The following is a 27,366-nucleotide window of genomic DNA, read 5'->3' on the forward strand; positions in this document are numbered from 1 at the left end:
CTCTTCTCTCCTTTGCTGTGCTGCTGTGCTGCCCAGCCACTCTTCTGCTCATGGAGCCTGGGGTTTAGGGTTTATATGGGTACAGGATTGTAGGGGAGCATGGCGGGCCAAAAGTCAACATTTGGGCGTGTAAACAGGAATGCCTGTTACCATTTAGTAGGGTCACGGGTTTCCAGGCTTGAGGGTGGGGCCTTCACCAGGGAACTGCCGTCTTCTACCCAGTATTTCCCTGCCTCCTGGTCCATATCAGGAGGACCACTTGAACCCGGGAGTTCTGGGCTATAGTGTTCTATGATGAGGTGTCTGCACTAAGTTGGCATCAATGTGGTGACCTCCCGGGAGTGGGGACTGATGGGTTGCCTAAGGAGGGGTGAACTGACCCAGGTTGGAAACAAATGAAAAATTCCTGGGCTAATCAGTAGTGGAATTTCACCTGTTAACAGCCACTACCCTCCAGCCTGGACACCATGCAAGACAACATCTCTAAAAGAAATACAAAATGTGTTTTTAAAAAGAAGCTGCACCTGTTAGAGGAACCCCTGGTTCTCAGGCCTCTGGTTTAATAAAACATGACTAAAGTGACTACATCTTTTTTTGTTGTTTTGAGATAGAGTCTCAGGCTGAAGTGTAGTGGTGCAATCTTGATTCACTTCAACTTCTGCCTCCCAGGTTCAAGTGATTCTCATGCCTCAGTCTTTGACTAGCTGGGATCACAGGCATGTGCCACCATGCCTGGCTAGTTTTTGTATTTTTAGTAGAGACAGGGTTTCTCCATGTTGGCCAGGCTGGTCTCAAACTCCTGGCCTCAAGTGATCTGCCCACCTCAGCCTCCCAAGTGACTACATCTTAAAGTGCATAGCTGGGTACTCACAAGGTGCCCACAAGGTTAATGCTTATGGTCTGAAAATAGCTATATCCCAAGCTGACCACCAATTATAATTACAGAATATTTATGGCCATACGGAACACCTCCCACCAAGCCTGCAGGACATCCAGATGCCCTAAGAGTGAAGCCCACTTTACTTAAAGATAACTTTAATGAGCAGGCTTAAAGAATTAATGGTCATTGATAGCACCAATAACCCCTACCTTTAGTGAGAACATCTGCACATTCCAAGTTTAATTATAGCTCCTTACAGTTTCTTTCTTTTTTTTTAAGAGATGAGGTCTCGCTCTGTTGCCCAGGCTGGAGTACAAGCTCGAGATCTCAGACTGCAGCTTCCGTCTCCCAGGTTCAATCACTTCTCCCACCACAGCCTCCGGAATAGCTGGGATTACAGGGGCTTGCCACCATGCCCGGGTAATTTTTGCATTTTTGGTAGGGACAGGGTTTCACCATGTTGGCCAGGCTGGTCTCGAACTCCTGACCTCAGGTGATACACCTGCCTTGGCCTCCCAAAGTGCTGAATTACAGGAGTGAGTCACCATGCCTGGCCAGTTTTTTTATAAGTAGAGGCACTAACAAAGGATCGTGCATTCTTCTCCTGCTTTCTGAGGACACCCCACTCTGTAATGGAGTAGTTTCTAATAAACTTGCTACTTTCACTGTGCTCTGTGAGTCACCTCTAATTCTTTCCTGTGAGATTCAAGAACCCTTTCTTGGGGTCTGGATGGGGACCCTCTTTTCTGGCAATGTGCCCACAGTGGAGAGAAGGACCCATGGATGCTTTCCCATGAGCCTCTCCAACATATTCTTTCTCCCCGCCTACTGCCCCAAACCTCCTCTTCAACATCACCCAGAGGTCCTGGCCCCTGTGGAGTCCCCCAGCCTAGCAGGGACCTCCCCATCTGTCCTCGAGCTGAGGATAAGCACTTCAGGAACAAGTTCGTTGGCTTGAGGAACTCTCTCCCTCTCTTGTCCTTCAGTCACAGGCTCTGCCGGGGCCCAGTCCTGGGCCAACAAGGAGCCTCAGCATTCAATACTGGCTCCAGACCCCACCTGACTCAAGACCCCACCCTTCAGAAACTCCGTGGGAGGGCTCCCTGCATGGGGTGCCAGCACTCTCATCAACAAAACCAACCAACCCTGACTGGTTAAAATCTATGTAAACCAAGAACTAGCAAGAAACAGGTTTTCATATAAGCCCTTAAGTAGGTATTTTAACAAAAATGAAATCAACATCTTGGAGAAACTAAAATATAACATGTCATCTTCTGGTCTCCTGGTTTCTCCCAAGTTTTCCAACATGGCGGTGACTGCCATTTATTTTGTCACCAAAGAATCACAGAAAAGGAAGAAACTAAACTTTTTAAGTCCTACAGTTTAAACTGTTTTTAATCACTAAATGTATGTACCTCCTCCTGCAAGACTCCCTGGTTCTCCCTAATTCCAGCGAAACTCGGGAGAAGCCTGGGCTTTGTACCCAGGACAGGGAGGACAGAGAAGAGTCCTACTCTCCGTGGGGCGGCTGTGAAGCAGTTGCATCTGAAAAAATGTCTTCCTCAAGCTAAAAAGCTTCTGCACAGCAAAGGAAACAATCAACAAAGTGAAAACCCACACAACGGGAGAAAATATTTGCAAACTGTCCATCTGACAAGGGATTAATAACCAGAATATATAAGGAGCTCAAACAACTCAACAGCAAAAAATAAAAATAATCTGATGAAAAAAATGGGCAAAAGATTTGAACAGACATTTCTCAAAAGAAGGCATACACATGGCCAACAGGTAGATGAAAAAATGCTCAATATCACTAATCATCAGAGAAATGCAAATCAAAACCACAATGAGATATCATTTCACCCCAGTTAAAGTGGCTTGTATCAAAAAGGCAGGCAATGGGTACAAAAAATAGAATTAATGAATAAGGCTTAGTATTTGATGGCACAACTGGAAGACTACAGTCAATAATAATTTAATTGTACATTTCACAATAACTAAGAGTGTAACTGAATTGTTGGTCACACAAAGGATAAATGCTTGAGTGGATGGATACCCCATTTTCCATGATATGATTATTACACATTGCATGCCTACATCAAAACAGCTAATGTACCCCATATATACCTACTATGTACCCACAAGAATTACAAATAATAAGTAAATAAAGGCAGGCAATAACAGATCTGGTGAGGATGTGGGGAAAGGGGAATCCTCATACACTGTCAGTGGGAATGTAAATTAGAACAGTATGGAGATTCCGCAAAAAAAACTACAAAGAGAACTACCATTTGGGTATATACTCAAAAGAAAGGAAATCAGTATATTAAAGAGATATCTGCCCTACCATGTTTATTGCAGCCCTATTCAAAATACAGAATCAACGTTAAGTACCCATCAACAGATGAATGGATAAAGGAAATGTGTTATATTTACACAATGGAATATTATTCAGCCATAAAAAGAGTGAAATCCTGTCACTTGCAGCAGCATGGATGGAACCAGAGGCCATCCATGAAATGTGAAATAAGCCAAGCACAGAAAGACAAATATCGCATCTTCTCTTTCATATGTGGAAACTAAAAATGTGGATCTCGTGATGACACAGAGTAGACTGCTATTAGCCAGAGGCCAGGAATGGGACAAGGGGGAGGCAAGGAAAGAGATACATATGTATTTATTACCACTGAGTTGTACATTTAAAAATGCTAAAGATTGTACATTTTTAAAAATTAAAAAGTAGAGGCCGGGCGCGGTGACTCACGCCTGTAATCCCAGCACTTTGGGAGGCTGAGGTGGGCGGATCACGAGGTCAGGAGATTGAGACCCACCTCGTCAACATGGTGAAACCCCATCTCTACTAAAAATACAAAAATTAGCTGGGCATGGTGGCGCATGCCTGTAATCCCAGCTACTCATGAGGCCGAGGCAGGAGAATCTCTTGAACCCAGAGGTGGAGGTTGCAGTGAGCCAAGATCACGCTACTGCACTCCAGCCTGGGCAACAGGGCGTTGTTTCAAAAACAAAATAAAATAAAATAAAATTTTGAAAAAAAGTGAGAATAATGCTAGGATGAAATAGACCCTCAGGAAGAATACTGGAGTTCAAAAAACAAATTCACTGTGCATCTAAGAAAAAAATTAAACGTTTGATTTCTGCAGCTCCACTTTACAAAACAATAGCAGCAGCAGCAGTAGCAGCAGTAGGAGAGTAGTAGTTGTAGTAGTCGTTGTTGTAGTAGTAGCAGCACCAGCAGTAGTAGTAACTAGGTTTTGTGAGTGCTTTGCATGTACCGGATTCCATCTGTGTTAAATGCTTTACAATTTAACATGGATAAACCACAGCCAATAGGAAATTTCACTTCACAATTTTTCCTTCTTTTTTAGCTGGTGAGAAATCTGCCTGTGTTTTCTTCCTGGCATGAGGACCTAAAATCATTTCCAATCCAGCAAGCAGAACAGCCCCTGCCAAAGCGAGAGAGAAAAATTCTTCCACATCATATATCTGGAGGCGGAAGGAGGGGACGTGCCCATTACTGTGTTAAAGGATTGAGAAGTCACTCAGTGTAGAAACATGTTTGAATATCTGAACCCAGCGTTTCCCAAATTTGACCATGGAGCGAGTATTTTTGTTTGTTTTCAAGACAGAGTTTTACTTTTGTTGTCCAGGCTGGACATGATCTCAGCTCACTGCAACCTCCGCCTCCCGGGTTCAAGCAATTCTCCTGCCTTACTCTCTGAGAAGCTGGGATTACAGGTGCCCACGACCATGCCTGGCTAAATTTTTTTGTATTTTTAGTAGAGACGGGGTTTCATCATGTTGGCCAGGCTGGTTTTGAACTCCTGACCTCAAGTGATCTGCCCACCTCGGCCTCCCAAAGTGCTGGGATTAAAGGCGTGAGCCACCGTGCCTGGCCGGAGCAAGTATTTTTGGGCATCATAGATGCCCAGACTCCTCAGTTTATACTTGCGAAAATGCTGATTTGGGCAAAAGAAGTTTTTGAGTCAGGCTGAGTTTTAACTCCTCCCTTTGGCAGCTGTTCACTGTCGGGCAACGTACAAAGGCTTTGTTTCCTTATCGGTGAGACCTGGGATAATATTGCCAACATTTAGTGTGAGGTAAAGAGCAGCTGATGCTCAAGACATCTAAAATTCCTGGCACACAATAGATTTCCAGTAAATGACAGCTATTTTTATTATTTCTCAGAAGAAATAACACCAGCATAGCTCTAGACAACTCCAAATCCCTCCCCTTAGGGCACCTCAAACCTCTCCCTCAACACTCTAAATGCCCTTAGTCAATATATTATTAATAACTCAATTCTGTCCCTTCCGGGGATGAGGATGTGGTAAAAGAATTGGCCAAGGTGATCGTTAAAAAAAAATCCAACTCTCAGGTTCTCTGGACAACCGTTTAGGCAAGGCAGAGCCAGCCCGAAGGCTCAGGTGCTGGGTGGGCCTAGCAATGCCCTTGGGACCAGCCAGCAGCACAGAGGGGCTGGAGAAATGGGATTGAGGCTTAGGGAAATGATACTATGTAGAACTGCATTGTAGACTGTAGAGGAAATCCCTCCACTCCAGGCTGAGTCCAAATCCCTGGAAGCTACTGGACAACTCTAGATAACTGATAGCAAGCACAACAAACTGTGGTCTATAGACAATTTCGTCCTGCTCCTGGAGGTTCAACTGACTTCCCCTTACCCACTTTGCTTCCATTCACACATTAATTTTCATATTCCTAATCTATGACTCTATCTGCCTTCCCACTCTTCCCTTGAACTGGTGGATTAGTCCATTTTCACACTGCTGATAAAGACATACCCAAGACTGGGTAATTTATAAAGAAAAAGAGGTTTAATGAACTCACAGTTCCACGTGGCTGGGGAGGCCTCACAATCATGGTGGAAAGCAAAGGGCAACTCTCACATGGCGGCGGCAGACAAGACAGAATGAGAGCCAAGCAAGAGGGGAAACCCTTCATAAGACCATCAGATCTCGGCCAGGCCGAGGGCGGCGAGCGCGGCGGCTACCCTGGACGCGCTGCGCGGTCGCCTGCTCTGCGACTGCCGCCGCTCTCGCCCGGGTGGCGGCGAGGTACTTGAGCTGGGGCTGCAGGAGGCGCTGGAGCCGGCCGTGCGCCTGGGCCGCTACCCGCGCACGCAGCTCGATGTGTCAGCGCTGCGGCTGTAGGACGGCGGCTCGGCCCTGGCCGTCGCGCTCAACGCCGCCGCTTCGCCCTGCCTGACGCGGGCGTGGAGATGTACGACCTGGTGGTGAGCTGCGGCCTGGGCCTCGCGCTGGGGCCCGCGCCCACTTGGCTGCTGGACCCCACGCGGCTCGAGGAGGAGTGCGCCGCCGCCGGCCTCACAGTGGCCCTCATGCCCGTGCTGAAGCAGGTGGCGGGCTGCTGGCTGCGGGGAGGGCGGCCTAATCGTGAGCTAGGCGGAGGCCTTACGCCTGGGCCTCGAGGGCCGCCAACCCTCGACCCCGTGCTGCAGCAGTGCCTGGTGCGGGCCGCCGCCCCGCCCTGAACCAGAAGCCTGAGCAAGGACGGACGCCACGCGGAGGACTGTGCTGCCACCGTCCCCTCGAGCAGAGTCAGCTGTGGTGTCAGAAGGGCTTTTGGGTTTTTGTTGTTTTGTTTTGTTTTGTCTTTTGAGACAGAGTCTAGCTCTGTCGCCCAGCTGGAGGGCAGTGGCACAATCTCGTCCCACTGCAGCCTCCGCCTCCTGGGTTCAAGCAGTTCTCTGCCTCAGCCTCCCGAGTAGCTGGGATTACAGGCGCCCGCCACTACGCCCGGCCAATTTTTGTGTGTTTTCAGTAGAGATGGGGTTTCGCCATCTTGGCCAGGCTGGTCTTGAACTCCCGACCTCGTGATCCACCCGCCTCGACCTCCCAAAGTTCTGGGATTATAGTGCGCCCGGCCCGGAAGGGCTTTTTACAAACCTCATTAAAGGAACTTTTCTACTTGAGCCAGCTCCCAGCTGCGACCCAGTTGAGGAAACCTGTGAGCGCAGCCTGACTCCCAAGTTGGAAACCACTTCAGCTGGTCTTACCTGGAAGCTGGTACCTAGAACTATTGTCATTTAAGGGATGGACCCTTTGCAGGCAGCCAGTGACTCCCTCCGATATAACTGAGCGACTTTTGAGAGGTTGGACAAGAGGGCTGTGCCTTCTCACTTACTGTGTCTGAGCCAAAAGAAAAACCCTTTTATATCTGAAGAAAAAAAAAAAATCAGATCTCGTGAGACTTATTCACTATCACAGGAACAGTATGGGGGAAATCACCCCATGATTGGGTTATCCCCCACTGGGTCCCTCCTGTAACACGTGAGAATTATAAGAGCTACGACTCAAGATGAGATTTGGGTGGGGGCACAACCAAACTATATCAACTGTGTTATAACATCTGCCTAGCTTCATCTCCAACTAACGTATAAAAAAGAATCTTTAATACATGTTCAGTGTTATATCTGTATGGGAGCTATTATTTTATATTTATGAAAATTGCGTTTTAAGAGTATAAAGAGAAGGTTTGTCTCCAGGAATAAACTTTTTGGTCTTTTGTTTTATAAATTAACCGTGGGATGGAGTGTGTGTGATTGCCAGGAGGAGAGGGAAGTTGCTTTAGATTTTAAAAGACGTAAGAAACAGAATGGCCTAATGCAGTGCTCTCAATTTAGAAACCAACTGTTTACAGTCACTTTTTAGATAATTAGGAAGATTTAACTATGGACTGAGCAGTAGATTACTACAAAGAATTATTATTGATTGTGTTATATCTGATAATGACAATGAAGGAACATAAGAAAATGTCCTTATTTTTGGCACACAAACTAGAAATGTAGGAGTGAAATATGATGTCTTGAATTTGTTATAAAATAATTGACAAAAAAGGATAAACGAAGAAAATATGGCTAAATGTTGATAGTTATTAAATCTGAATGAATATTTTAAATAAATAAATAAAATATTTAGGATTTTATTGTATTTTTTCTCTACTTTTGCCTGTTTAGATTTTTTCTTTTTCTTTTTTTTTTTTTTTTTTTTGAGATGGACTCTCAGTCTGTCACCCAGGCTGGAGTGCAGTGGCTATCTTGGCTCACTACAACCCCCACTTCCCAGGTTCAAGCGATTCTCTTGCCTCAGCCTCCCGAGTAGCTGGGATTACAGGTTTGTGCCACCAAGCCTGGCTAATTTTTGTGTTTTTAGTAGAGACAGGGTTTTGCCACGTTGGCCAGGCTGGTCTCAATCTCCTGACCTCATGATCTGCCCACCTCAGCCTCCCAAAGTGCTGGGATTACAGGTGTGAGCCACTGCACCTGGCCAGATTTTTTTATTTAAAAAAAAAAAAAAAAAATCAGCCCCCAAAAACGTAACCAGAGCAATTCTGCTCCAGGCTCCAATCCTCCTTGTGTTGCTGATCCAGTTCACTCTCCTGATCACAATGACCCTCACACTTGGCTTCCCAAAGTGATAGTAGCTACTCCTGCATGACTGGGTCTCAAGCAACTTCCAGTTTCACACTTTGATCTGCAAAAACCAGCTCTACCGTATGTACCCTATGTCAACAAAAATAGTCGAACTCCGTAAAATATTTTAAGAGATTTATTCTGAGTCAAATATGAATGGCCTTGGCCCATGACACAGCCCTCAGGAGGTCCTGAGAACATGTACCCAAGGTGGTCAGGGTATGGCTTGATTTTATACATTTTAAGGAGGCATGAGAAATCAATCACATACATTTAAGAAATACATTGGTTTGGTCCAGAAAGGCAGGACAACTCAAAGGTGGTGGGTGGGGATGCTTCCAGCTTACAGGTAAATTTAAACATTTTCTAGTTGACAATTGATTGAGTTTGTCTAAAGACCTGGGATCAACAGAAGAGAATGTCTGGGTTAAGATAAAGGGTTGTGGCCAGGTGCTGTGGCTTACGCCTATAATCCCAGCACTTTGGGAGGCCGAGGCGGACAGATCACGAGGTCAGAAGATTGAGACCATCCTGGCTAAGACGGTGAAACCCCATCTCTACTAAAAATACACAAAATTAGCCGGGCGTGATGGTGGGCGCCTGTAGTCCCAGCTACTCGGGAGGCTGAGGCAGGAGAATGGTGTGAACCCGGGAGGCGGAGCTTGCAGTGAGCCGAGATGGCGCCACTGCACTCTAGCCTGGGCCACAGAGCAAGACAACCTCTTAAAAAAAAAAAAAAAAGATAAAGGGTTCTGGAGACCCAAGTTCTTATTTGCAGAGGAAGCCTTCAGGTAGTAGGCTTCAGACAGAATAGGTTGTAAAACATTATCAGAGTTAAAGTCTGTGTTGATGTTAATGCTGGAGAGGTATAATGAGACATGTCCAACCCCCACTTCCTGTTATGGCCTGAAACAATCTCTCAGTTTAAATCTTAAAAGAGTCCTGGGTGAGGAGGAAGTCCATTCAGATGATTGAAGGGCCTTAGAATTTTAGTTTTGGTCTATATCTATAAACATGTAGGTCCTTGTGTTGAAGATGGGACCCCCAGTCAAGCTCCTCTTTCCCCAATCAAGCTCTCCTTTCCCCCAGGTAATTTTCAAGGAACCTCACAGCCCTTTGCTCCCATAGGACCTGGTTGACACCTCTCTTATTCAGTAGGAGAGATTTATCTGGCTTTCACTCCAGATATCTTAAGCAGAGTGGTAAGGTCTCTCTGGAGACCTTCAACCCTGAGTCCCATATGCAAATTAACTACTACCTTCTCTGTGGCCAAAGCAGGGTTTGATCTATTGAAAAGGGCTCCCTGGGCTCTGCTCTCTATTAAGGTTTAATAAGTATCAGAAACACATTAAAAGAGACCTGTACTCTCCTTACTGCATATGCATTTTCTTTCTTTCCATCCTGTGTATGCCAATAAACATTTAAGGATTTTGAGCACTAAAAAGATACGAATCTTGACTTAACCAATCTCCCTGATACAGGTATTATACCATTAATGTTCTATAAAAAGCAATTATTGTAACCATCCCACAGGTTCTTCTTGCTCGCTGCCTAGACACAGACAATTTATCAAGCCGAGATTGCAATAGAGAAAGAGTTTAATTCACGCAGAACCAGCTGTACAGGAGACTGGCGTTTTACTATCACTCAATTCAGTTTCCCTGAAAACTAAGGGATCCAAGTTTTTAAGGACAATTTAATAGGTAGGGGCCAGTGATTCAGGAGCGCTTACTGATTGGCTTGGAGGTGAAATAATAGGGAGTCAACTTTGTCCTCTCGCACTGAGTCAGTTCCTGGGTGGGGACCACAAGACCAGATGAGCCAGTTTATTAATCTGGGTGGCGGCAGCTGATCCATCAAGGATCTGCAGGGTCTGCAAAATATCTCAAACACTGATCTTAGGTTTTACACTAGTGATGTTATCCCCAAGAGCAATTTGGGGAGGGTCAAAATCTTGTAGCCTCCAGCTCCATGACTCCTAAACCATAATTTCTAATCATGTGGCTAATTTGTTAGTCCTACAAAAGCAGTCTAGTACCTAGGCAGGAAGGGGATTTGTTCTGGGAAAGGGCTGTTAGTGTCTTTGTTTCAAAGTTAAACTATAAGTTCTTTCCAAAGTTAGTTTGGCCTATGCCCAGGAATGAGCAAGGATAGCTTGGAGGTTAAAAGCAAGATGGAGTTGGTTAGGTCAGATCTCTTTCACTGTAATACTTTTCTCAGTTATAATTTTACAACAACGGTTTCATTATTATTTCTACAAACCAAGACAAAATTTATTTTAAAAGTCAATGTTGGCCGGGCGCGGTGGCTCAAGCCTGTAATCCCAGCACTTTGGGAGGCCGAGACGGGCGGATCACGAGGTCAGGAGATCGAGACCATCCTGGCTAACGCGGTGAAACCCCGTCTCTACTAAAAAAAATACAAAAAACTAGCCGGGCAAGGTGGCGGGCGCCTGTAGTCCCAGCTACTCGGGAGGCTGAGGCAGGAGAATGGCGCAAACACGGGAGGTGGAGCTTGCAGTGAGCTGAGATCCGGCCACTGCACTCCAGCCTGGGCGACAGAGCGAGACTCCGTCTCCAAAAAAAAAAAAAAAAAAAGTCAATGTCATTCCACCCCACTACACTAACCTGAGTCATAACAGAGCTCTCTAAATTAGTCATCTGTGTACACATGGACTTTGGTTTTTAACGCATATTGGAAATGTCATTTCCTTTATTCATCTTTTGAACTGACCCCATAAAATTCTTCATATCAAACAGTTCTCAACCACGTGGGCTAACAAATCAAAGCGGAAAGTAAAATAATGGTCACGTTCAATCATTTATTTGGCCCATGTGATTAAAATAAGTATTATAAGCCCTGGATTTATATAGCCTTTAAACTTTTAGACAGAACTTTCACATACATTTTCCTGTAAGCTTATTGGACAGGTATTGCTATGCCAGTTGGAAAGATTCAGAAACAAGGCACAAATAAGTAAATATTTTAGATCAAACAGTATCAGAAAGCATTTGTGTTTAATTTTCAAAAAACAAATACAGTTGATTCTCACAATTCATGGTAGTTATGTTCTATAAAGTCACCACAAACACTGAATTACCAAATAATTCTCCTAGGGGAAACACAGAGTTATACGTTCCTGCAAGACCCGGTCACATTTTTATCAACTAATCACGATATAACCCTTTTTTGTGTGTGTTTCTGTATAAAGACACCTTATTTCTTATTTAACGTACATTGTTGATTTATCAACATTGAACTCATGGTTAACAGCCCTGTAACTCATGCCTAAATAAAGCTTATCTAACACTTGTATTTTCCCTGGAAGTTATGTCACACAGCCTTTTTGTGCCTAGGAACACTGAACAGCACGCAGCACTCTGCTGGGGAGCCATTTTAAACAGTAAAATCACCAACAAAAAGCACAACGATGCAAAAAAGTGACACAAAAAGGACTCTGTTTATGTTATGAGAACTGGTTATGTTCTAAATGTTTGTGTCCCTCCAAAATTCATACACTGAAAACCTGACCCCCAAGGAGGTGGCATTGGGGGGGGGCCTTTGGGAAGTGTATTAGTCCGTTCTTGCATTGCTATAAACAAATACCTGAGACTGGGTAATTTATAAAGAAAAGAGGTTTAATTCGCTCACAAATCTGCGGGTTCTACAGGAAACATAGCAACTCGTGATTCTAGGGAGGCCTCAGGAAACTTACAATCACAGTGGCAGGCAAAGGGGAAGCAGGCACGTCTTACGTGTTGGCAGCAGGAACAAGAGGCAGAGGGGATGCTACACACTTTTAAACAACCGTATTTCATGAGAACTCGCTCACTATCAGGAGAACAGCACCAACAGGGATAGTATAAAACCGTCATGGGAATTCTGCCCCCATGATCCAGTCACCTTCCAACAGGCCCCACCTCCAACATTGGGGATTACAATTCCACATGAGATTTGGGCAAGGACACAGATCCAAACCATATCAGAAGATGACTAGATCATGAGATCACAGCCCTCCTGAATGGGGTTAGTGCCCTACTATAAGGTGATTCTGTAAGTGGTACTCCAGAGAATTATCTTGTCTCTTCCACCATGTAAGGACACAGTGAGAAGATGGAGCCAATGAACCAAGAAGCAGGCTCTCCCCAGACACTGTATGTGTCACTGGCTTGATCTTGGACTTCCCAGCCTCCAAACCTGTGAGGAATAAAACATAAAGCAACTGTCAGATTCTAATAAAACATTCTGAGGATTACAACAACGAAAAGGCTGCAAAGGCCCAGACCCCTTCCCCTTCATGGGAAGGACACAGGTTCTCTCTGACTGCATTTCTGAGAGCATGGACTTTGTACCCACACCCCCAAGATGTTCTCAAAGGAATCAACTGGTTCTAGGGCAGCTTAGCTTGAGAAAGACTAAATATTGTAACATGATCTTGTTGGGGTACAGAACATGATACCCCACAATATGGCACTTTGGCATTCTGAGTACTTTGAAAATCGAAAGGCCTCAGAAATTAGCCTCAGAACCAAGGTCTTTCTCTGATCTCCCCCACTCCCCCCAACCCTCTCTCTGATCCTCTGTCTCTCCCAAAGTACAGAATGAAGCTGTTTTCTGAAGTTCCCTGCTCCACCTAGAAACTGAACCCCAAAGAGGAACACAATTGCTTTTGATCCCTTCCCTGAAATTTCATTAACCAGAGACAATCAAAACTCCTATCACAGAGGAAGACTGAAAATTAAGTAACACTCCTACAGCCCAAACTTTCTCCTAAACCATTGTTTGTCCTCTGGTCCCATTCAACTCCCAAAGAGAATTATTTACTTACCATTGTCTGAGCACTGGGTCCATTCTTTCCCCCTAAAAGTTATTCACCCCTGCAGTCCCCATTTCCTCTTCCTATACAAAGTAAGGAATATAAGTATCTGAACCCCACTGGGTTACTGGATTATCATTCTTCTGCAATTTCCTTGTGCTGTGCACGTTTAAATACATTTATATGCCCTTTTCTCCTAATAATCTGCCTTTGGTTAGTTCATTTTCAGCAAATCTTCAGAGGTTGAAGGGGGGAAGCTTTCCCTCTCTCCCTTATAGTCTTTTTTTTTTTTTTTTTTTTTGAGACAGAGTCTCACTCTGTTGCCCAGGCTGAAGTGCAGTGGCATGGTATCGGCTCACTGCAACCTCCTCCTCCCGGGTTCAAGTGGTTCTCCTGCCTCAACCTCCCAAGTAGCTGGGATTACAGGTGCATGTCACCACACCCAGCTAATTTTTATATTTTTTAGTAGAGACTAGGTTTCACCATGTAGGCCAGCTGGTCTCGAACTCCTGACCTCAAGCGATCAACCCTCTTCTGCCTCCCAAAATGTTGGGATTATAGGCGTGAGCCACCGCGGCCCGGCCCCACTTATAGTCTTAATGATCTGAATACAAATTAGCATATTAAAGGTTCTAAGAAGCACATGAAAGGTCTTGCATAAAACAAGACCGCTTGCCTTTTCACATTTAATCCAATGTTTCCCAGAATTATTCACACAAGCTATATTGAAGCCAAGGCAGAAGAAAGTTCTGTTATCTGTGATTCCCATATTCAACTCATGTTATTTGCTATAGTTTGCATAGCCTAAGAAGCTGCCTGTGGTCGTTTCTGCAATCAGTTGAATTATCAATTTATTTATTAAAATACAGCTTCAAGTTCTCACCTCAAAACCAATCACATTTGTAAAGTCAATTTACTGCCAAAACTGACTGTGATCTCCTTTCAGGGACAGGAAGATGTGAGGATTTTGATCAGGGACTCTAAGACAGTGAGAGTCCACAGATTCCCTTCTCTTCCACTCTGGTCTTAGGAAGTAGTCCTTTGGGCCGGGCGCAGTGGCTCGTGCCTATAATCGCAGCACTTTGGGAAGCCAAGGCGGGTGGATCACCTGAAGTCGGGAGTTCAAGACTAGCCTGACCAACATGGTGAAACCCCGTCTCTACTAAAAATACAAAAAATAGCCAGGCGTGGTGGTGGGTGCCTGTAATCCCAGCTACTTAGGAGACTGAGGCAGGAGAATCCTTGAACCTGGGAGGTGGAGCTTGCAGTGAGCCAAGATCGCACCATTGCACTCCAGCCTGGGCGACAGAGCGAGACTCTATCTCAAAAAAAAAAAAGAAAAGAAAAAGAAAGTAGTCCTTTGGCAACTTGTATCTAAATCCAGGATCTTCGAGGCAGAAGAATAGCCTTGCAGGAGGAGCAGAAAGCAGAAGATCCTTCAGCCCTGTGTGGAAACAAACAGACCCTCACGCCCCACCTAGGTCTTACCCTTGGTGCCGTCTTGAGATTCCCTTCCCAGCAGGTCCACGCAAAGCTAAGTTACATCACTAAATAGACAGCTTATACTTTCTTCTCATTTCCAAACAATCCTCCATTCATAGGCTTAGCTTCAGAGAAGCCGTCGTGCCACAGGTAGGAGATGCAGCCGGGGCTGAGGAGGGCAGGCAGTTGAGGTGATTTCTCTTTCTCTTTGTGTTGCTTCATTAAACCTTCATTAAATTCTGCTCCAGAAAGGAGTCTATAACTGTTACTCGCAGAATATCTCCATTTAAAATCTTTTAGCCCCTGAAAACTCCAGTTGATTTTAGCTTGTACGATTCAGGCCAAAGATCATCTTCTAACTCAGAAGAACACACAAAAATGCCTTCCTCAGCCTGAAACTGGAAAAAGATCCTGCATCTGCTCTCAGCATGAATACAAAGTAAACCCACAAAGGGCTTCCTGTATTTAACCCCTTCTGTGTCCTGCCTCCTATGTTCTCAAACCACCTTTTTTTTTTTTTTTTTTTTTTTTTTGAGACGGAGTCTTGCTCTGTCGCCAGGCTGGAATGCAGTAGCACAATCTCAGCTCACTGCAACCTCCTCCTCCCAGGTTCAAGCGATTCTCCTGCCTCAGGCTCCCAAGTAGCTGGGACTACAGGCACCTGCCACCATGCCTGGCTAATTTTTTATTATTTTTTTTTTTAAATTTTTAGTAGTGATGGGGTTTCACCATGTCAGCCAGGATAGTCTCCATCTCCTGACCTCGTGATCCACCTGCCTCGGCTTCCCAAAGTGCTGGGATTACAGACGTGAGCCACCACGCCCAGCCCTTAGCCCACCTTTTACTCAGCCATTGTGCAAGTGGACTCTGATAGAACCTACGCTAGATATCCCTGTTTCCCTTACTTGCTGCCCCAGGGCTTTTCTGCAGCTAATGAGTGGGCCACCACCCAGAAACATTCAACAGCAGGCGTGCAAACCTAGAGCACAAGGGAGTTAACACCTCTGGAGCAGCTTTAATCAATGAGGGAGAGTCCGTAAGAAAATACGACTGTCTTCTTCTCCTCAAGAGAATCATTCCAAGATACAGTCTGCACAGCTCTTCAAAGGGTTCCTGTGGATGGTGAGGCCGTGACCAACCAGCTCCACAGTGCAATCTTGCATTCACTGGCTTTCTCTACCCTGTTTCCTTCTTCCTGCTCTCCCCTGCCCCAACTCCTGTTCCTTCAATCACTTCCCCAAATTAACACCAGCACACAACCCTTGTCTCAGGCTCTGGTTTCTGAGAAGAGGCAGGCTGAGATGGCTTCCTTCCATGAGATCCCATGGGACCATTCCCTGTAGCACACACAAAAGAAAGAAAGAAAAAGACTCCTTAAAAAAGTAATGTAGGCCAGGCGTGGTGGCGCACACATGTAATCCTAGCACTTTGGGAGGCCGAGGTGGGCAGATCACCTGAGGTCAGGAGTTCGAGACCAGCCTGGCCAACATGGTGAAATTCCATCTCTACTAAAAATACAAAATTTAGATTTAGATATTTATCCAGGTATGGTGGTGCACGCCTATAATCCCAAAGTAAGTTTTGCTCATGACACCACTGGGAGTGGATGATTGAGTGCTCTGTGCCTGGCCTCACCTGGACCATGCTTTATGAGCCTTTTTGCAATACTAATTTTAATCGATATCATTTCACTGTATAGTGAAATTTATTTTTTGTATAGCCATGTGACCGGGCACAGTGACTCACACCTGTAATCCCAACACTTTGGGAGGCCAGGGCAGGCAAATCACCTGAGGTCAGGAGTTTAAGACCAGCCTGGCCAACATGGTGAAACTCCATCTCTACTAAAAATACAAAATTTAGCCAGGTATGGTGGTGCACGCCTATAATCCCAGCTACTGGGGAGGCTGAGGCAGGAGAATCACTTGAACCCAGGAGGCAGAGATTGCAACCAGCCGAGATCGTGCCACTGCACTCTAGCCTGGGTGACAGATAAAGACTCTGTCTCAAAAAAATAAAATAAAATAAATAAACTGTAGCCATAAGTATAACTGCCTTGCTGAGTTCCATGAGTCCTAGCAAACTATTGAACCTGAAGGTAATCTTGGAGATATTCCCAAATCATAATCATAAAGTTTTGTGACCAGTGTTTCTTAACAATAGAGCATAATTGTATTTTGTATTACTAAACATTTTCCATCATTTCAATGGCATATATCCAATATATGACTATCCCCAAACGTACTTTACTATTATTACTTTACCTGCCTTACTACATTACGTTATTTCTATTATTGGAGTTTTAGATAGTAACTGAATTTTCCCTATGGAAATATTGCTGAGAATAACATAATTATAAGTAGATGTATTTGTTTATCCATCATTTTGACTTTATAATAAATACCTAGAAGTGGGATCCTCTATCAAATGGTAGCATATTTGCTTCACATTGCCAAAGGGTCTTCCCAAATATTTTCCCAGTTTACATTCCTCACACCCTTGACAATTCTGTGCATTAGCATTTTTCCATTTCTGCCAAATTAAGAGGTGGAAAATGCTATCTGAATATTAGTTTAATTTGCTTTAATTTGCACTTCATTGATTACTAATGGGAGTGGACAGCTTTTTCAGATGTTTTTATTAGTCCTTTGAGAACTCCCTGTCATTTAGGAAATTCTTGATCATTTTTTTTCCAATTTGCACCAATTCACACCCCCACCAGCAGTATTTGAGAATTCCCGATTAGACAAGGGCTGTATCAGTGTGAGCTGGACTCACTGGGGCAGACCCAGCAGGCGAGGCTGGGGTGCGAATAGAAGGGCATTTCCATCAGGGAAACTTGCATGTAGTGAGAGGCGGGTATATTTCAGAACCTGAGGATAAAGCAGCTGGGTGGGAGCAGAGGGTGGGTCAGGCTGAGCAAGAAACAGCAGAGATGGGTAGAGGGGTCTCAAGGTGGCAAGACTTGAATCATAGCCAGACCACTTATCCTGTGGACAGCAATAACCCACAACAGGTCCCTGTGCAAGGGAACAATTTACAACTATTGACTTTCTTGCTTGACCAAATATTTAAATTCTCAACATGTGTGGTATTGCTAAAAAGTCTGTTTACCTTCCACCCACCCAATCTCCCAAGCCTCCATCTGCTCAACTCTGCTCCTCAAACACACATCCATATCGCAGTACCTATACCACCACCATTACCACGGTATGTACTATATACACACACATATACACATAACACACACATGCACACATACACAAACATACACACATATATACACATGCACACACAACATACACCACAAGCACACATACAAACATACATACACAAACACACTCACATACACATATACACATACACACATACACTCACACACATACACACATGCACACATACATGTACACACATATACACACAAGCACACATACATACACACATGCACACACAGAACACACAGCACACATACACATGCACACATGCACACACAATACACACACATACATGTGCACATATATGTACACACATGTGCACATATATGTACACATACACTAACACACATGCGCACAACACATATGCACACTCATACACACATGCACACATATGCACACACAATACACACATGTGCGCACACACATAAACATGCAAACACATGTGCACACATACACACACAGGTGTAAAAATACAGACACATACACATATACACAAACACTGACATATACCACATGCACACACATATACATGCATAAACGTGCACACGCATACACCCACATGCACATACTCATGAATGCACGTGCATGTGCATACACACATACATACACACACGTACATATATATACATATGCACATACATACATATGCCTACCCACCCACTTTGCCATCCAGTGGGCCCTTCTGGTTTGAATATCCTTGTTTCACTTTTTCACCTTTAGAATAAAGATACCTTCTTTACCCTAAAGGTGTAGGACAAAGTCCTACAAATCTTTAAGGCCACAATCTGCTTGTTCATATCCTTGGGAGCTCAGTTACAAGCTGTACCATGATGTGTCTGTTTCCTTATCAGTCTACCTGCTGACAAAGATTAAGCCCAATTCTGTTTTGTGACTGTCATAGTCATTAGCAACCGATCTACCCTAGAACTCTCCAAGCCTTAGTGGTCTGATCTGAGGGTCCCTAGGGAGCTTTCCCACCTGAGAATTTCACACATGTACAGTTGCCAAAAAACCAGAAATTCTACTTCTTCTGAGTCTCAGTGGGTTTTCATTTTCCAGCTTCTAATAAATCAAAATGCTCTCACTGTCAGTCTCTCATCAGACAATATTCTTGATCATTGGCCCATATCTGAGTGGTGATCAGACAATAGCTCGGCCTTGCCTGAGTGCAGGTGAGTTGGGCAAGGACAAAAGAACATGAACACTAGAACTTCACCTGTGTTGTTGCTTCCTGGCAGCAGACTCTGAAGGGAGAATAACAGATGCCCACAACTGGAATCAAAATTTAATCTGGAGACCAGGCATAGTGGCTACTGACTTAATCCCAGCACTGGAGGCCAAGACGGGTGGATCACTTGAGGCCAGAAGCGGGAGGACCAGACTGGCCAACATGGTGAAATCCCATCTCTACTAAAAAGACAAAAATTAGCTGGGCGTGGTGGCACACGCCTGCAGTCCCAGCTACTAGGGAGGCTAAGGCACAAGAATCGCCTGAACCCAGGAGGCAGAGGTGCAGTGAGACAAGATCACGCCACTGCACTCCGGCCCGGGCGACAGAGCAAGACTCTGTCTCAAATAATAATAATAATAATCACCATCATCATCATCATCATCATCATCATCATCATCATCATCTGGAAAATAGCTGCAGAAGTAACTCCAGCATGCATATTGGTCCCTGGGTTTCAATACTCAATACATCATATTAAATGCCTCCATCCTCTTTACACTAACCTGGATCGAAAAAGAGAAGAACTGGCATCCTGTGGACAGTAACTGTCGAGAAAGTCCTGAGATATATTTATTCATAAAACCAGGCATCCCAGTGAATCTGTTGGGCCATTTTTTAATAACTTCCATGTCTTCGTCTTAAATAAAACGTATTTCACAGTTTACTCCTGCCCTCCATCCTATTCCCTCGTCTTTGTTCTTCCTGCATAACTTTATCCATAGCTTAAGCGCTGAGGACACAGAGGTAAATGCTGTCACCTTTCACAGACTCTCAGTCCCTCCCTCTCATAATCCCTCCCCCATGGTGTTGTCTGTCACTCATGGCTCTTTGTGTGGGTGTGTGCATTGCTGTGTGATGCAATTCCGTCATATTCTCATGAAAACACATTCACAGCTGAGTTGAATCTATCATCCATGCTTGTCAGAAGCAGGGAGGCCTTTGTGCAATTCTCCTCTGGGTTACAGAAAAGACATAAACATGAAAAATGTGCTTTTAATTATATTTGCTTGGACTCCTACTCAAGTCTATTCTTTTTTTTTTTAGACGGAGTCTCGCTCTGTCACCAGGCTGTAGTGCAATGGTGCAATCTTGGCCCACTGCAACCTCCACCTCCTGGGTTCAAGCGATTCTCTTGCCTCAGCCTTCCGAGTAGCTGGGACTACAGGCGTGCCCCACCACACCCGGCTAATTTTTGTATTTTTAGTAGAGACGGGGTTTCACCATACTGGCCAAGCTGGTCTCGAACTCCTGACCTCACGATCCGCCTGCCTCAGCCTCCCAAAATGCTTGGATTACAGGCATGAGCCGCCGCACCCGGCCCAAGTCTATTCTTAAAAGCCAGAAGAAGGGGCCTGACGTGGTGGCTCATGCCTGTCATCCCAGCACTTTGGGAAGCCAAAGCAGGTGGATCACCTGAGGTCAGGAGTTTGAGACCAGCTTGGCCAATATGGTGAAAACCCGTCTCTACTAAAAATAAAAAATTTGCTGGGTGTGGTGGCATGCTCCTGTAGTCCAAGCTACTCAGGAGGCTGAGGCAGAAGAATCGCTTGAACCTGGGATGAGGAGGTTACAATGAGCCAAGATTGCGCCACTGCACCCCAGTCTGGGTGAGAGAGTGAGACACCATCTCAAAAAAAAAAAAGAAAAAAAAGAAGAAAAAAAGCCAGAAGAAGGACCCATTAACAGCAATCACAGCCCCACAACCAGCTTTGAGGCAACAACAAGGATCTCTGGTTCTAATTTTTCTTCCTAAAATCCTCTGGAGGCAGCACTGAAGACACCATACAGCAGGTGGGGTGATTAAGTCAATTTCCGGGAAACAAGCCAACAGGTTGCATTGTGGTTTAGAACAACAGCCGTGATTAAATAGAGTCTTTGTCCAAACCCCGATTCCATGGTACTCATACTAAGATGCTTCAATTCAATTCTGCAAATATTTATTGAGTGCCTGCTATGTGGCAAGCACAGTGCATGGCGCTGGAGCTAAAAATGAGTGATGAGCCTCTTCTCTCTAGAAGCTCATCCTGACAGGCAGACAGGACACACCCTAAGTGACTCTATTACTCAGGAGTCTATAGTAGGTGCTAATTTAAGGGTTCAAACAGAGTGCAATGAGGAAAGACAGAAAGGAAACAGTAATCCGAGAAGTAATCCGAGAAGCAGTGGAGCTTAAGAGGTAGGAATTGGAACCCAGAGCCAGTTGACTGGCTTAACACTCTCAACCATTTGACTTAATCTCATTAATCCTCAACTTCAATCCTCAACCTGTAATATTAGCATAATTCTAGTAACATCTTTATTGTGTTGTTCTGGAAAGGATTTTTCAAACAGTGGATGTGTCCTTCTCAGCACAGTGCCTGGCACATAGTAAGTGCTCAGAGTAAATGTTCGATAGCATCAGGGCAGCACACAATAACTTCTTTGAAAATTATTATAATAGGATTTTCTATGACCTCTGAATGTTAATTTTGGAAATGTTCTTAATTCTGGAGGAATCTCAAAAGACTATGCTAAGTGAAATAAGCTAGAAACACACCGGAAAACAAATATTGTATGATTCTACTCACATGAAATAGCTAGATTGGCATATTCATAGAGACATAAAGTAGAACAGAGGTTACCAAGGGCCAGGGTGGGTGTAGCAGGGCAGGAATGAGGACTGACTGCTTAATGGGTACAGCTTCTGTTTGGAGTGATAAAAAAAAAAATGGAAATAGATTATGGTGATGGTTATACAACACTGTGAATATACTTAATGCCACTGAATTTTACACTTAAAAGTGGTTAACATGACAAATTTTTATGTAACATATTTAAATAGATACAGATGATAGATGGATAGATAGAAGATAGACAAACAGATAGATAGATAGATAGATAGATAGATAGATAGATAGATAGATCAATCTAAGTACAATGAAAAAAAATTTGTTTTTGGCTTTCCATTGTGGAAGAAAAATACAAGTTCGTAACCATTTTCTGACTGAATAAAGTTTTTCTTTTAGTCCACCAAGTCAGTTCCCATGATGGGCACTGCAGGATTCTGGTCCTACAGAGTTGCCCACTATTCCCTTGGGTGGCCTGCACCCAGCTCTTGCCTCTGGCCCTTCCCCAGAGTCCCATTTAAGAATGATCTGGACACTCTCAAACCCAAGCTCCTTCAGAGGTGGTTCTGCTATTTTCAATAGAAAATCCTATTATAATAATTTTCAAATGGGCAGACATATATACATATGAGGACGCTGCAGAGCCCGAGAACCTTGCACAGGTGTGCGTGCTGCTGCAAGCCTGGGAGTTGGGAGAATGAAGGCAGCCTCCTCTGGGGTATAAGGAGAGACGGAAAGAATGAAAAATGTGCTTCTAATTGCACCTGGGCTAGTCCAGCCTCAGGCATGGTCATGGTTAACGTTATGTGTCAAGTTGCCTGGGCCACAGGATGTCTAAACATTCCGTCAGACATGATTCCGGGGTTACCAGCAAGGGTGTTTCAGGATGAGATCAACATTCGAACTGGGGCTGAGTGAAGCAGATTGCCCTCCCCGATGTGGTGGGCACCATCCAATCAGTCAAAGGCCTGAATAGAACAGAAGAGCAAAGTAAGAAAGAAATTACTCCTGCTTGACTGCCTTCTAATTGGGACTGCAGCTTTTTTCCTGCCTTTGGACTAGAACTGAAACATCAGTTCTTCCTGGGTCTCCAGCTGCCACTTCCCCTGCAGATCCAGGGACTTGCAGGCTCTCTTAACTGTGTGAGCCAACTTCTGAGAATACATTTCTGTCTCTGTGTAGCATCCTGTGGATTCTGTTCCTCTAGAGAACCCCCAGGAATACACGCCAGTTTACATCTGAAAACAGAGCACATCCCTCCACAGGCTGAGTTTGGGGTAACTTTTCCCCGAAGTCATGACCTAAATGCAAAATAACTGGGCCACAAAGGAAGTCCATCAAAAAGATAGACTTTTTGGAATTTTTCCTTTAAATCTCTATTCGTTTCTTAAGGCTAAATGAATTTGGATATCATAAAAAGTACTTTTCATGCTTTTCTGATAAATCCAGGAAAAGGTATGGGATATATATATATATGTATATATACACACACATATATATCCATATATACACACATATATACATATACACACATATACGCATATATACACACATGTATACACACATGTATGTACATATACACACATATGTATATATACACACATGTACGTACATGCACACACATATGTATTTATACACATATATGTATATATGTATATATGTACATATATACACACATATACGTGTATATATATACACACACGTGTGTGTGTGTTATATTTGGTTAATGTCAATCAAGTGTTGTGAGAAACAGCCTCTCATGGGGCAGAACATCCCAGTGAGCAGCTCAGGCTCCTGGGTTGCCTAGCACGTTACCTTCAGAAGCCCTGTGACACGTGTGGTCACGTAGCACCCCAAATCCCTCTCTGTAAAATACCTCTGATATTGCTTCCAGCTCCATAATTCCAAAATAAAGTTCTATGAAATGTACACTAAATAAAAATAGAAATAATTACATATTTGTGACTGTGCATCGATTTACAGATTTACAGACTCATCATTCAAAGCTTGATATCGGCGTCAACTGACATTTGGTAGCAGCAATATCTCACTTCTTAAGGCTTCCTGATGCTGGCTACAAAGCTTAGTGCTTTATGTGAGGTTCAATTTTTTTACTTTTTACATTTTTATTTATTACTTATTTTTTAAAGAGATGGGGTCTCGCTACGTTGCTCAGGCTGGAATGCATGATAAAACTCCATCTCTACTAAAAACACAAAAATTAGCTGGCTGTGGTGGCGAGCACCTGTAGTCCTAGCTACTTAGGAGGCTAAGGCAGGAGAATCCCTTGAACCCAGGAGGTAGAGTTTGCAGTGAGCCGAGATCACACCACTGCACTCCAGTCTGGGTGACAGAGTAAGACACCATCTCAAAAAAGAAAAAAATAATAAAAATAAAACTGATGGCAATAGGTGAATAAAACAGAAGCAGAGCAACATGAAAAAAAATCTAGATATGAAGTTAGATTGAAAGAGAGCCCATGGAGACCTCTCTGGCACAGGTCACAGTCAATACGTAAGCCTTGGCCTCAAACTTTACACTCACCAATTCACAAGATGTCAAACTCCTGTCCACCACATACTGCAACTAAAGGGTGTGGAGTGTTATTGTCTCATCTGAGGCTGGGGAAACCCTGCACTCATTCGTATGTACTCCTACATAATCATCAAACAGATTTGTGCAGTGGTGTCTGCACAGTGCTCAGCAGTCCATGGAGTTTTATTTATTTTCATCTATTTTTTTTGAGATGGAGTCTCACGCTGTCATCCAGGCTGGAGTGCAGTGGCACAATCTCAGATCATTGCAACCTCCGTTTCCCAGATTCAAGCGATTCCCCTGCCTCAGCCTCCCGAGTAGCTGGGATTACAGGCACGTGCTACCACGCATGGCTAACTTTTGTATTTTTAGTAGAGACAGGGTTTCGCCATGTTGGCCAGGCTGGTCTCGAATTCCTGACCTCAAGTGATCCGCCCACCTCAGCCTCCCAAGGTGCTGGGATCACAGGCGTGAGCCACCACGCCCGGCCGTCCATGGAGGTTTAGAGGCCACCGTGGAAGAGGGGAGAACAACACAGTGAACACCTTCTGTGTCTGCTTCCCGGGTGTGCCAGAACAAAGACGAACTTACTGTCTCACAGTTCTGGAATCTGGGATGTCCAAGATCAAGGCGTTGGCAGCGCTAGTTCCTTCTGAGAGCTGTGAGGAAGAATCGGTCTGCGCCTCTCTCCTCTTCCAGTGGTTTGCTGGCCGTAAACCATTGATGCTGAAGCATCACCTCAGTCTCCATCCTCATCCTCACATGGCGTTTTCCCTGTACACGTGACTGTGTTGATACTGCCCCCAACCTTTTTTTTTTTATTTTAAGACAGACTCTTACTCTGTTGCCCCTGCTGGTGTGCTGTGGCACAAACTCAGCTCACTGCAACCTCCACCTTCCGGGTTCAAGTGATTCTCCTGCCTCAGCCTCCTGAATAGCTGGGACTACAGGTGTGAGCCACCACAACCACACCTGGCTAATTTTTGTATTTTTAGTAAAGACAGGGTTTCACCATGTTGGCCAGGTTAGTCTTGAACCCCTGGCCTCTAGTGATTTGCCCACTTCATCCTCCCAAAGTGCTGGGACTACAGGTGTGAGCCACCATGCCTGGCTCTTCCCCCTTTTATAAAGACATCAGTTATATCGGACAAGGGCCCACTCCCATGACTTCATCTTAATCAATTACATCTGTAACAACTCTAGTTCCAAATAAGGTCATGTTTGCAGGTACTGGGGATCAGGGCTTAAACATATGAACTGGGAGGGGGCAGGGCACACAATTTAACCCATAGCCTTCTCCTGCTTCAAAGGCCGTATGAATATGTAAACTCACATTTTAAAAGTGCATTTTTGGCCATGCGCAGTGGCTCACGCCTGTAATCCCAGCACTTTGGGAGGCTGAGGAAGGTAGATCACAAGGTCAGGAGATTGAGACCATCCTGGCTAACACAGTGAAACCCTGTCCCTACTAAAAATACAAAAAATTAGCCGGACGTGGTGGCGGGTGCCTGTAGTCCCAACTACTCGGGAGGCTGAGGCAGAAGAATGGCGTGAATCCGGGAGGCGGAGCTTGCAGTGAGCCAAGATCGTGCCACTGCACTCCAGCCTGGTGACAGAGCGAGACTCCGTCCCAAAAAAAAAAAAAAAAGTGCATTTTTATTTTGAATCAGTATAAGACTCACAAGAAGTTGCAAAAATAGTGCCAGGAGTTCTCACAAAGATTGCTTACATAACGCTAGTTAGTACATTGTGGAAAGCAAGAAATTGATATTGGCATGATGCTGTTAACTCTGGAACAGACCTTACCGATCAGCTTTTACATACACATTTTCAAATCGGTTAAGTCCAACAACAATAACAAAAAATAATAACTACATGTTTTAAAGATATAAAATAAGAATAGTACCAGTAAGATATGATTTCCTAATATAAAATATCAAAATATAATGTGCTTGGTTTCAAGAGCAGCAAATTATGGCATTTTAACTACAGTACTTGATTTGGGTTTATAAAATGTTAGCAGGCTATCGAGGCAGAGGTCCAGAAGATGAAATATTTTCCTATTCTTTCACTGGATCGATAAATTCTGCTTTGTGTTCAAAGCCACTCAGCTCAGTGCTTTGCAATGGCTCACTTTCATTTCCCCTCCAGAAACCAAGGTCATCTGCCTCCCCCATTCGGTCTTAGCCGCTAAGCCCTAATCCTCACAATTATTAGAGGAATTGCTCTTAGGGCACTACTCGGTTTCTACTCACTTTTTGGAAAATGCAATATGTAATGTATTGGGGAGGGGCAACCACAAAATTCTTGAAATGAATTTAGATCTGAAATTCCAAATTCTCCCAGGAGAAGGGTGGGGATTTGAGATTTCTAGGGTGTAGATTTTACAACAGTTACTCCTTCCCAAAGAGCTCATGCCCACAAAGACCATGACGTGATGAAGAGAATCCTGAAGTTACACCCAGGGAAAGGATGTCCCCCGTAGCAAGAGACGCCAGGCAACTGGAAGGCAAGAAAGATGAGGAATAAAACAAACCTCAGAAGGCACATTTGGATAAAAAACTGACAGAATATGCTCTTCCCACTCTAGATTAGGTGAGACGGCAGGGTTGAGTGAGTGGGCATTGGAATGGCTAAAGATGGGCAGGGGAGGGTTGTGGCAAGAGGACACATTCATGTCTTCCACAGACCTGGCTCAAAGTTCATTATACCTTTGCAAAGTTGAACCTGAGCTTCCTATAGCCACCTAGAGTTCCCACTCCAAGCAACCACTTAGCCATCCCTGTTCCTGGGAGAATTTATGGGGAAAACTGTGATTGGGTCTAATCACCATCAATGGCATCCCATTTTGTTATAATTTTTTAAATCATCAATTTGTGCCAATTTTGATAGAATTAGTGAGACAGTAAGTACCCTACCTGTCAGAGAGAAAGCAATACTTACCTTGACAACCTGAGGAGGCCACACTGGGTATGGATGGTACAGATGCCAACTGAACTTTGAAGAGGTCAGTACATTCAATGAATATATATTGAGCCTGTACTGCATGTCAGGCTCTCCTCTAGGCCCCGGACATACAGCAGTGAAAAAGACAAACCATTTTTTGACCTTGTGGAACTTGTCATCTAAG

The 27,366-nt window shown here is 44.3% G+C and overlaps 1 long non-coding RNA gene and 1 pseudogene across 1 annotated transcript; one reads left to right on the forward strand and one right to left on the reverse strand.

Annotated features, from left to right (window-relative positions):
* The first annotated feature begins 5,217 nt into the window (after window positions 1–5,217).
* On the forward strand, window positions 5,218–6,410 carry LOC102125341 (exosome complex component MTR3-like; annotated as a pseudogene).
* Window positions 6,411–11,158: 4,748 nt separating this feature from the next.
* Window positions 11,159–16,678, reverse strand: LOC135970267 (uncharacterized). The gene is made up of 2 exons (XR_010585897.2): window positions 14,656–16,678; window positions 11,159–12,548 (listed from the first exon to the last, which is right to left on the reverse strand). It is a non-coding gene; the product is annotated as an uncharacterized lncRNA (long non-coding RNA).
* Window positions 16,679–27,366: the final 10,688 nt, after the last annotated feature.

This window comes from Macaca fascicularis, chromosome 3, assembly GCF_037993035.2.
Source record: "Macaca fascicularis isolate 582-1 chromosome 3, T2T-MFA8v1.1".
NCBI classification, from domain to species: Eukaryota; Metazoa; Chordata; class Mammalia; order Primates; family Cercopithecidae; genus Macaca; species Macaca fascicularis.